We start from the raw sequence: 11,490 nt of genomic DNA, 5'->3' as shown, positions 1-11,490 counted from the left end.
AAGGATGGAGCACCAAGAGCACTCCATCATCCTCCATGAGATTAGAGAAGATCAAAGAGCTATGAGGGAGGAGCAACAAAGACAAGGAAGAGACATAGAGGAGCTCAATAGCACCATTGGTTCTTCAAGAGGAAGACGACGCCACCCTCACTAAGGTGGACCCGTTCCTTAATCTCCTTGTTCTTATTTTTTCTGTTTTTTTGTTTACTATGCTTTATGTTTATTTATGTTTGTGTCTTTATTACATGATCATTAGTGTTTAAGTGTCTATGTCTTAAATCTATGAATGTCCTATGAATCCATCACCTCTCTTAAATGAAAACTGTTCTAAAAACAAAAGAACAAGAAGTACATGGTTTTAAATTCATCCTTGAAATTAGTTTAATTATTTTGATGTGGTGACAATACTTTTTATTTTCTGAATGAATGTTTGAACAGTGCATATGTCTTTTGAAATTGTTGTTTATGAATGTTAAAATTGTTGGCTCTTGAAAGAATGATGAAAAAGGAAAAATATTATTTGATAATCTAAAAATCATAAAAATGATTCTTGAAGCAAGAAAAAGCAGTGAAGAACAAAGCTTGCAGAAAAAAATGCGAAAAAAAAGAAGAGAAAAGAAAAATGGCGAAAAAAAAAAGAGAAAGAAAAAGAAAAAGCAAGCAGAAAAAGCCAAAAGCTCTTTAAACCAAAAGGCAAGAGCAAAAAGCCAATAGCCCTTAAAACCAAAAGGCAAGGGTAATAAAAAGGATCCAAGGCTTTGAGCATTAGTGGATAGGAGGGCCTAAAGGAATAAAATCCTGGCCTAAGCGGCTAAACCAAGCTGTCTCTAACCATGTGCTTGTGGCGTGAAGGTGTCAAGTGAAAACTTGAGACTGAGCGGTTAAAGTCAAGGTCCAAAGCAAAAAAAGAGTGTACTTAAGAACCCTGGACACCTCTAATTGGGGACTTTAGCAAAGCTGAGTCACAATCTGAAAAGGTTCACCCAGTTATGTGTCTGTGGCACGTATGTATCCGGTGGTAATACTGTAAAACAGAGTGCTTAGGGCCACGGCCAAGACTCATAAAGTAGATGTGTTCAAGAATCAACATACTGAACTAGGAGAATCAATAACACTATCTAAAATCTAAGTTCCTATAGATGCCAATCATTCTGAACTTCAATGGATAAAGTGAGATGCCAAAACTATTCAAGAGGCAAAAAGCTACTAGTCCCGCTCATCTGATTGGAGCTAAGTTTCATTGATATTTTGAGATTTATAGTATATTCTCTTCTTTTTATCTTATTTTATTTTCAGTTTCTTGGGGGACAAGCAACAATTTAAGTTTGGTGTTGTGATGAGCGGATAATTTATATGCTTTTTGGCATTGTTTTTACATAGTTTTTAGCATGATTTAGTTAGTTTTTAGTATATTTTTATTAGTTTTTAAATAAAAATCACATTTCTAGACTTTACTATGAGTTTGTGTGTTTTTCTGTGATTTCAAGTATTTTCTGGCTGAAATTGAGGGACTTGAGCAAAAATCAGATTCAGAGGTTGAAGAAGGACTGCAGATGTTGTTGGATTCTGACCTTCCTGCACTCAAAGTAGATTTTCTGGATAAAAGGATAAAAGAACAAGAGAATTAGGATTTGGGAGGGCGAGAGAATGAAAATTAAAACTAGACGGCGCACTAGTGGAGGCGTGCGGCGTAGGCGATGCGTACGCGTACAGCACGCGTACATGTAGGTCGCCCGATTTTGATAGTGACGCATAAGCGTCTGGCACGCGTACGCGTGCCCTTGGTCTGTGCGAATCACGCGAAGGCGGCTACGTGCACGCACAACTCTCTGTTCGCATGGTCTGGGAACCAAAATTCTCATATGACGCGTGCGCGTCATGCACGCGCACGCTTGGATGGCCATTTGTGGAAAGGACGCGCACGCGTCAGGGACGCGTACGTGTGATCAAGTTTGTGCCTTTAGCACAATTCTAGCTCCAAGCCATCATAACTCTCTGCCCAAACACTCATTGACGCCGATTTTCAGGGTCACGCGTACGCGTCAGGTACGCGCACGCGCGGGTGGCGAAAATCACAAAAAGACGCGCACGCGTGGGGTACGCGTAAGCGTGGACTGGTGAAACCTCAAGCGACGCGTATTCGTGAGAGACGCGTACGTGTGGACCTGCTTGTGCGCAAGGCACGCCACCATCACCACTCCTGCTCAGTTCTCTGTTCACTTTTATTTTTCATACACACACACATATGACGCATACGCGTCAGCAACGCTTGCGGGTCGTGTGCTTGTTTTTTTTTCCGAAGTGTCCGGTTCCTGTTCTAAAATAGCTGCATGATCAGAACGCACGTAAAACGAAAGAAAAACAGTAAAAACTCAATAAAAATCAAATAAATAAGAAAATCACTTCTACGAAAGATTATTAAGGATACGAAGTTATCAGGTTGCCTCTCGACAAGCGCTTCTTTAATGTCACTAGCTTGACACTTGATTGTTGAGTTTTCTTCCTCTTCTTCCAGTTGGTTAAAATAAATGTCTCCAAGGTGAAAGAGGTGAAAATTAGTGCCCCCTGATATAAATTCCTCCGAACAAGCTTTCTTTTATTGTGATTAGCTTGATTCACCTTGCTTGTTGGTGTAGAGATTGGATTATTTTTTTCTGACCTTCTCTTTTTTATGGATATTTTCTTCTGTTTTTTGGTCACAATCTCCTTTTCAGTGCTTTCCTTGGTTTCCTTCACTTCTTTGATTTCAAAATTTGGATGCTGTGTGATGGTTAAAGTGTACCCTTCATCAAGAACTTCTTGAATTGGTGGTTCAATAAACTCACTATCTATGCCAGTCTCTACTTCATTGGAGTGTAGATTCCCACAATTGTATTCATCCCTTACAACCTCCTTTGTTTGTGCATCTTCCTTCTTTGTTTTTGAATCTTCCCCTTCTTCCATGTGTGAGGGTGGAAAGTTCTCTAATTCATTGGAGTATGAACTCCTTTGATTGATTTCCTCACTTTTTTCTATAGGATCTTGCATTATATCTCTTGGGAAGGAATTTGCTTGTTCCTCTTCCTGGGACTTGATAATCGAATGCACATGTTTCTCTACATTTTTGACATTCATCTTTATATCATGTATGAATTCTTTCATGAGAAGCTCAAGATCTAATGGTACTTGATATGAATAAGGAGATGGTGGCTCTTGATGTGAATAAGAAGCAGATGATGATTCTTGATAAGAGTAAAAAGATGATGGTTCTTGGTATGAATAGGGAGATAGTGGCTCTTGATATGGATAGAAAGATGATGGTTCTTGATATGGGTAGAGAGGTGGTGGTTCTTGGTATGAATATGGAGATGGTGGTTCTTGATAGTTGGAACATGGAGCACTAAAGTTTCTTTGGTTTTGACTTTGCCAACCACAATTTGGGTAGTTCCCCCATTCACAATAATATGAATCACTCCTTAGGTGTGAGTAGTAATGCATGTGATCTCTCTCCATTATTTTTCTTAGCACAAAACACCAAAAATAATTAAACGCACCATGTGGTAAACAGGAAAGCAAAGAAGAAAGAATAGAATTCTTTTTTTTTTGAAAATACTAAAGCAAAATTTAAATAAAGAAAATTAAAATAAGACTAACTAGGAAACACCAAACTTAATTTCAGAAATTAAGAAAAAATAATAGTGCTATTTTTTTATTTTTTTTTTTGAAAATACTAAAGTAAAATTTAAATAAAATTAAAACTAAAATGCCTAATCTAAGCAATCAAACAACTAATAGTTGTTAATCACAATCAATCCCCGGCAACGGCACCAAAAACTTGGTGCGAAATTTATAACCACAAACTAATCGGCAAGTGCACCGGGTCGTACCAAGTAATACCTCAGGTGAGTGAGGGTCGATCCCACCAGTATTGATGGACTAAGCAACAATGGTTAAATGATTTACTTAGTTAGACAAATAGAAAATAGTGTTTGAGAGTTCAAAAAGCATCAAACAGAAGACAGACAAATAAATAAGTTGGGAATAAAATATGGGGAAGGCAGTTATGGCTTCAGAGTTATCTATTTTCTGGATTGACTTTTATTATTAATTTATTCTAATAATGCAAGATTTAATTCATGGCAAACTATATGTGACTAGACCCTAATTCCTTAGACCTTTCTAGTCTCCTCTAACTTTCATCAACCGCCAATTCTTTGGTCAATTAATTCTAATTAGGGGGTGAAGTTTAATTCTAGTTATTATGCCACAAAAATCCTAATTATCCAAATATAAGAGGACTATATGTCACGTATCCTATTAAATCCAGATAATTAAAATTTTGGAGAATATGTTTTCAAGCTGTTGTTCAAGTAAAGAGCTTTTCCAAGTTATACAAGAACTCAAGTAGAAAGAGTGTCATACTTCCGTTCCACCCAAATTCATAAGATAAAGAACAAAAACAATTCTTGAAATATAAATCAGTACATGAATTAAAATAGAAAAATAATAGTATCAATCCATACAATAGACAGAGCTCCTAACCTTAACAGTGGAGGTTTAGTTGCTCATGGTTCAGAGAGAAAATAAGGATTTTGATAAAAATGTATTTTGGCTCAGGTCGAATGGAATCCCCGTGGAATAATTTCAATCCCATTTTATATCTAATCCTAATTAATTTAAAATCTATCTTCTAAAACTAAAATAATATCTTTTCATATTTTAAAATAAAAAAAGTTTTAAATCAGAATTATTTAATCAGCGTTTCTGCGTTCTCTGCATGTGGCGCAAGTCATGCATACGCATCAGTCACGCGTACGCGTCGATGGTCTCCTTTGCGTGTCACGCGTACGCGTCAGGTACGCGCACGCGTCACTGAGCAACTTTGCTTTTCATGCGTACGCATCAGGCACGCGCACGTGTTGCCATGGAAAGCTCCAAATCACGCGCACGTGTCAGGTACGTGCACGCGTCGCTCCTCGCTGTCATCTTCTTTAGTTCTTGTGTTGATTCCATTTGTGCAAGCTTCCTCTCCATCCTCTAAGTTGTTCCTGCTCTATATGGCCTTCTTCTCTTTTTCTGCGGAAGCTCCATCAAATCCAACCAAATGCTACCTAAAATAAACAGAATTGCACAAGACTCAAAGTAGCACCCATAGTGGCTAAAAGATAATTAATTCTTAATTAAACTCAACAAATTAAATGTAAATTCACTAGGAAAAGATAGGAAAGATGCTCACGCATCACCAACCCGCATCTGTGGCTCTCCCACGTGGACAATCCCTAGACATTTGTCCCAGTGCTCCACATCGAAAGCACATTCCCAGTCCAGCCCTGTGCGGCTCCTTTGGAGCAGTCTCACCAAAGCCTTCCTGTAGCAGCGCCCACTTCATGGAGCAATCCTCTGCGAGCTGGCACTTCTTAACCAACGTAGTAAAATTTGTTAGTTTTTGTGGATACACGTAATTAAAGATATCTCTCCTTAGTCCTTTCTCATACTGAGCACACTTCCATTCCTCATAATCGGCTGGATTTCCTTGACAAGATTTTGAGAAACGGTACAAGTTTTCGAATTCACGGGTATAGTTAGTGACAGACATATCCTTTTGCTTCAGCTGCATTAACTCCAACTCTTTTGCAGTGCGAAATGCATGCAAGAAATATCTCCCGTAAAACCCTGTCTTAAATCAATTCCAAGGGACATCCGTTAACTCCACCTGCAAGGTATGACATAACTCTTGCCACTAATTCTGAGTATCTCCCTTTACCGTATGAGTCACTACCTCCACTGATTGTACTTCAGGAACGTGCTGAGTGTACAAAAACCTCTCCACTTCTCGAAACCATTGGTCAGCCTCCAGGGCATTGGCATTTCCATTAAACCAAGGTGAACCACTCTTGAGGAAGTCAGTAAGGGTCATAGACCTATAATATCGACTTACGTTACTTGTACTAGCACTAGGGCTTCCATCTCGACGTCCTTGCATCGGTTTAGTCACGGGATTTTCTCTCCCAATACCTCGTTCGGATCCGCAATATGACATTTGGTCCCTGTTCACACCAAACAAGTGATATCAAGTTGATCAGTCTCAATATCACAAGTCTAATGCTTCAAGTTCCAAATGCATGCTCATGAACGTTTATGCCACATATATCAATCAGATATCCTAATAGCACATACACACATCCAGAGTATGCCTAGAAGCATAATCAGTCCATCCATCAGGCTCTACAGGAACGAACTGCTCTGATACCATAATGTAATACCCTACCACACAGTGCCTTACGCTTAAGTCGTAAAGCAGAGGTGGCAAGATATTACGACCTCTAAAAGAAAAGGATATGTACATAAATATAGTGAATGAAATCATATCAAGGATCCTTGAAGAATAAGCTAAACAAAAATGATAAACAGAAAAATCGTGTCACACTCGCATGGATATTCGTAGAATGGACAAGTGAGATCAAAAGAAAACAGGAAACATATGTATATATCAGAGTTCCAAAACTCAGATAGCAAGCTCCAGACTCGACCTGCAAAGTTAAGGCCAGCCAGAGTATATAATTATATATATTTATATAGAACCCAAAATAAAACTCAAACTACAAAATAAACACCTGTATCTCCAAGTCAACCTCTAGGAGGGACAAAACACAAAATGTACATGTAGAGATTCTATAAGCATATATGTATAGTCTAAAACAAAATATGACAGTCCAAAAGATAGTTCTTCACCTGTAAGGAGGCTCTCCAGACGCTCAACGAGGTATCTCTCGACTTGCATCTGAAAAACAACAAAATATAAATGGAATGAGAACCGGAGGTTCTGAGCATGGTAAAGGTGCCCGCATAGTTAATATAAAAGATCTCGGGAGAGCCAGAGGTATTCCTAGAACTTCGACACTCAGATTTTGGCTTAAGAATTCAACTAAACCAGAAATTAGGTAAGTTATCTAAGGTATTAAAGTTCTAAATCTAACTTTAACTTAACACTTCACTTTCTGACTCCTCCAATCCTATGAGACACTGGTGGAACAACTCCCCTCACACCTCCATCAAGAGGGATTTCTCAGAAAACATACACATACAATTCAAGCAAGAAAAACGCAGATAGAGAAGCATTTACAGCAAGTAGAACAAGTAGCAGATAAGCAGAATTAAACAGTTAAGAAAACTAAAACAATGCACACTCAAACAAAGCAAACAAATGCATATGATGTATGCCTGTCCTATGGCTGATGAGTCTCATCTGTCGGTTATACAGCCAACCCGACATGTCTTGGTAGTTAACCATTAGACAGTTCCTCTGTGCGTGCATCCCTGATGAGCGGATAATTTATACGCTTTTTGACATTGTTTTTAGTATGTTTTTAGTAGGATCTAGTTACTTTTAGGGATGTTTTCATTAGTTTTTATGTTAAATTCACATTTCTGGACTTTACTATGAGTTTGTGTGTTTTTCTGTGATTTCAGGTATTTTCTGGCTGAAATTGAGGGACTTGAGCAGAAATCAGATTCAGAGGTTGAAAAAGGACTACTGATGCTGTTGGATTCTGACCTCCCTGCACTCAAAGTGGATTTTATGGAGCTACAGAACTTGAAATGGCGCGCTTCCAATTGCGTTGGAAAGTAGACATCCACGGCTTTCCAGCAATATATAATAGTCCATACTTTGGCCAAGAATTGATGACGTAAACTGGCGTTCAACGCCAGCCTTCTGCCCAAATCTGGCGTCCAGCGCCAGAAAAGGATCCAAAACCAGAGTTGAACGCCCAAACTGGCACAGAAACTGGCGTTCAACTCCACAAATGGCCTCTGCACGTGCTACACTTAAGCTCAGCCCAAACACACACTAAGTGGGCCCAGGAAGTGGATTTATGCATCAATTACTCACTCATGTAAACCCTAGTGACTAGTTTATTATAAATAGGACCTCTTACTATTGTATTAGACGTCTTTTTGACCATCTTTGGTCTCAGTTTTATTCCATTGTTCATCTTAGGAGACTATTGATCTCGTTTAGGGGGCTGGCCATCTCGGCCATGCCTGGACCTTCACTTATGTATTTTCATACGGTAGAGTTTCTACACTCCATAGATTAAGGTGTGGAGCTCTGCTGTTCCTCAAAGATTAATGCAAAGTACTACTGTTTTCCATTCAATTCTTCTTATTTCGTTTCTAAGATATCCATTCGCACCCAAGAACGTGATGAAGGTGATGATTATGTGTGACGCTCATCACCATTCTCCCCTATGAACGCGTGCCTGACAAACACTTCTGTTCTACATGAATTAAGCTAGAATGAGTATCTCTTAGATCTCCTAACCAGAATCTTCGTGGCGTAAGCTAGAATGATGGCGGCATTCAAGAGAATCCGGAAGGTCTAAACCTTGTCTGTGGTATTCTGAGTAGGATTCAATGATTGAATGACTGTGACGAGCTTCAAACTCGCGAGTGCTGGGCGTTAGTGACAGACGCAAAAGGAGGGTGAATCCTATTCCAGCATGATCGGGAACCGACAGATGAATAGCCGTGCCGTGACAGGGTGCGTGAGCATATTATTCACTGAGAGGAGGGGATGTAGCCACTGACAACGGTGATGCCCTTGCATAAAGCCAGCCATGGAAAGGAGTAAGACTGATTGGATGAAGATAGCAGGAAAGCAGAGGTTCAGAGGAACGAAAGTATCTCCATTCGCTTATCTGAAATTCCTACCAATGATTTACATAAGTACCTCTATCCCTATCTTATTAATTATTATTCGAAAACACCACTATCCATTTATATCTGCCTGACTGAGATTTACAAGGTGACCATAGCTTGCTTCATACCAACAATCTCCGTGGGATTCGACCCTTACTCACGTAAGGTATTACTTGGACGACCCAGTGCACTTGCTGGTTAGTTGTATCGAAGTTGTGACAATTATGTATTAAGATCAAAGCACCAAGCTTTGAAGCCATTACCAGGATTTGTTCGAGCCTGGACATCACAATTTCGTGCACCAAGTTTTTGGCGCCGTTGCCGGGGATTGTTTGAGTTTGGACAAATGACGGCTCATCTTGTTGCTCAGATTAGGTAATTTTCTTTTCGTTTTCTTTTCAAAAATTTTTCAAAAATATTTTCAAAATTTTCTCATCTGTTTTCGAAAAAAAAAATATATAAAAATGTTTTCAAAAATTTATTCAAAATTTTTAAGAATGAATTCTAGTGTTTCATGAAGCATGTTGAAGCCTGGCTGGCTGTAAGCCATGTCTAAACTTTTTGGACTGGGGTTTCAACTTGTCATCACAAATGAAGAGATTCTCACACACTGAGTTGCTCTATACATGAAAAGTATCCATACCTGCTGAAGCTTGGCTGGCCATTGGCCATGTCTAGTGTTTTGGACTAGAGCTTTCATTGAAAGCTTGGCTGGCTAGTGAGCCATGTCTAATTCCTGGACTGAAGCTTTAGACTAACATGGCAAGATTCCTGGAATTCATATTAAAAATTTTGGAATCCTTATTTTCCTTTTTCAAATTAATTTTTGAAAAAATACAAAAAAATTAGAAAATCATAAAGTTTGGTGTCACTTGCATATGCATCTTGCATTTTTTCGAAAATATCATGCATTCATAGTGTTCTTCATGATCTTCAAGTTGTTCTTGGTAAGTCTTCTTGTTTGATCTTGATGATTTTTTGTTTTGTGTCTTTTCATGTTTATCATATGCATTCTTGAATTCTTAGTGTCTAAGCATTAAAGAATTCTAAGTTTGGTGTCTTGCATGTTTTCTTTGCATTAAAAATTTTTCAAAATTGTGTCTATGATGTTCATCTTGACATTCAAAGTGTTCTTGGTGTTCATCTTGACATTCATAGCATTCTTGCATGCATCACATGTTTTGATCTAAAAATTTCATGCATTGCATCTTTTTTGTGTTTTTCTCTCTCATCATAAAAAAAATTCAAAAATAAAAAAATATCTTTCCCTTTTTCTCTCATCAAATTCGAAAATTTGGATTGACTTTTTCAAAAATTTTTAAAATCAAATTGTTTCTTATGAGTCAAATCAAATTTTCAATTTGAAAATCTTATCTTTTTCAAAATCTTTTTCAAAAAATCAAATCTTTTTCAAAATTCTTAGTTATTTTCGAAAATTCCAAAAATATTTTTCAAAAATCTTTTTCTTATTTTTAGACCAAATTTTCGAAAATAACATAATCAATTAATGTTTTGATTCAAAAATTTGAAGTTTGTTACTTGCTTGTTAAGAAAGATTCAAACTTTAAAGTTCTAGAATCATATCTTGTGATTTCTTATGAATCAAGTCATTAATTGTGATTTTAAAAAATCAAATCTTTTTCAAAACTAATTTTATCATATCTTTTCAAAAATACCTTCTTATCTTATCTTTTTCAAAAATATCTTTTCTAACTTCCTAACTTCTTATCTTTTCAAAATTTGTTTCAACTAACTAACTAACTTTTTGTTTGTTTCTTATCTTTTTCAAAACCACCTAACTAACTCTCTCTCTCATTTTCGAAAATATCTCCCCCCTTTTTCAAAATTTCTTTTTAATTTATTAATTATTTTAATTTTTAAATCTTAATTTTCGAAAATTACTAACATTTTTCAAAAACTATTTTCAAAAATCACTAACTCTTTTTCAAAATAATTTTCGAAAAATTATCCCTCCCCCATCTCATTCTATTTATTCATTCATATCCTAACATCTCATCTCACCTCTCTTCCATCCTCACAGTTGTGTTTCTTCCATTATATTACATTCTTTGTCTCCCCATCTTCTTCCACTCACACAGGAATCCCTATACTGTGGTATAAAGGATCTCCATTATTATTATTATTTTTCTGTGCCCTCTTCTTTGTCATATGAGCAGGAGCAAGGACAAGAACATTCTTGTTAAAGCAGATCCAGAACCTGAAAGGACTCTGAAGAAAAAATTAAGAGAAGCTAAAATACAACAATCCAGAGATAACCTTTCAGAAATTTTCGAACAGGAAAAGGAGATGGCAGCCAAAAATAATAATAATATAAGGAAGATGCTTGGTGACTTTACTGCACCAAATTCCAATTTACATGGAAGAAGCATCTCCATTCCTGCCATTGGAGCAAACAACTTTGAGCTTAAACCTCAATTAGTTTCTCTGATGCAGCAGAACTGCAAGTTTCATGGACTTCCATCTGAAGATCCTTTTCAGTTCTTAACTGAATTCTTGCAGATATGTGATACTGTTAAGACTAATGGAGTAGATCCTGAAGTCTACAGGCTCATGCTTTTCCCTTTTGCTGTAAGAGACAGAGCTAGATTATGGTTGGATTCTCAACCCAAAGACAGCCTGAACTCTTGGGATAAGCTGGTCACGGCTTTCTTAGCCAAGTACTTTCCTTCTCAAAAGCTGAGCAAGCTTAGAGCTGATGTTCAAACCTTCAGGCAGAAAGAAGGTGAATCCCTCTATGAAGCTTGGGAAAGATACAAACAGTTGACTAAAAAGTGTCCTTCTGACATGCTT

At 37.5% G+C, this 11,490-nt stretch overlaps 1 non-coding gene and 1 pseudogene across 1 annotated transcript; both read right to left on the bottom strand.

Moving 5' to 3' along the window:
• Positions 1-5,218: 5,218 nt before the first annotated feature.
• LOC110263729 (uncharacterized) lies at positions 5,219-6,019 on the bottom strand (annotated as a pseudogene).
• Positions 6,020-11,382: 5,363 nt separating this feature from the next.
• Positions 11,383-11,490, bottom strand: LOC148555054 (small nucleolar RNA R71). Its single transcript, XR_015888059.1, has one exon. It is a non-coding gene; the product is annotated as a small nucleolar RNA R71 (small nucleolar RNA).

Source organism: Arachis ipaensis, chromosome B6 (genome assembly GCF_059453495.1).
Source record: "Arachis ipaensis isolate K30076 ecotype BB chromosome B6, ASM5945349v1, whole genome shotgun sequence".
Lineage (NCBI taxonomy): Eukaryota > Viridiplantae > Streptophyta > Magnoliopsida > Fabales > Fabaceae > Arachis > Arachis ipaensis.
This window is presented reverse-complemented; position numbering and strand designations above follow the sequence as displayed.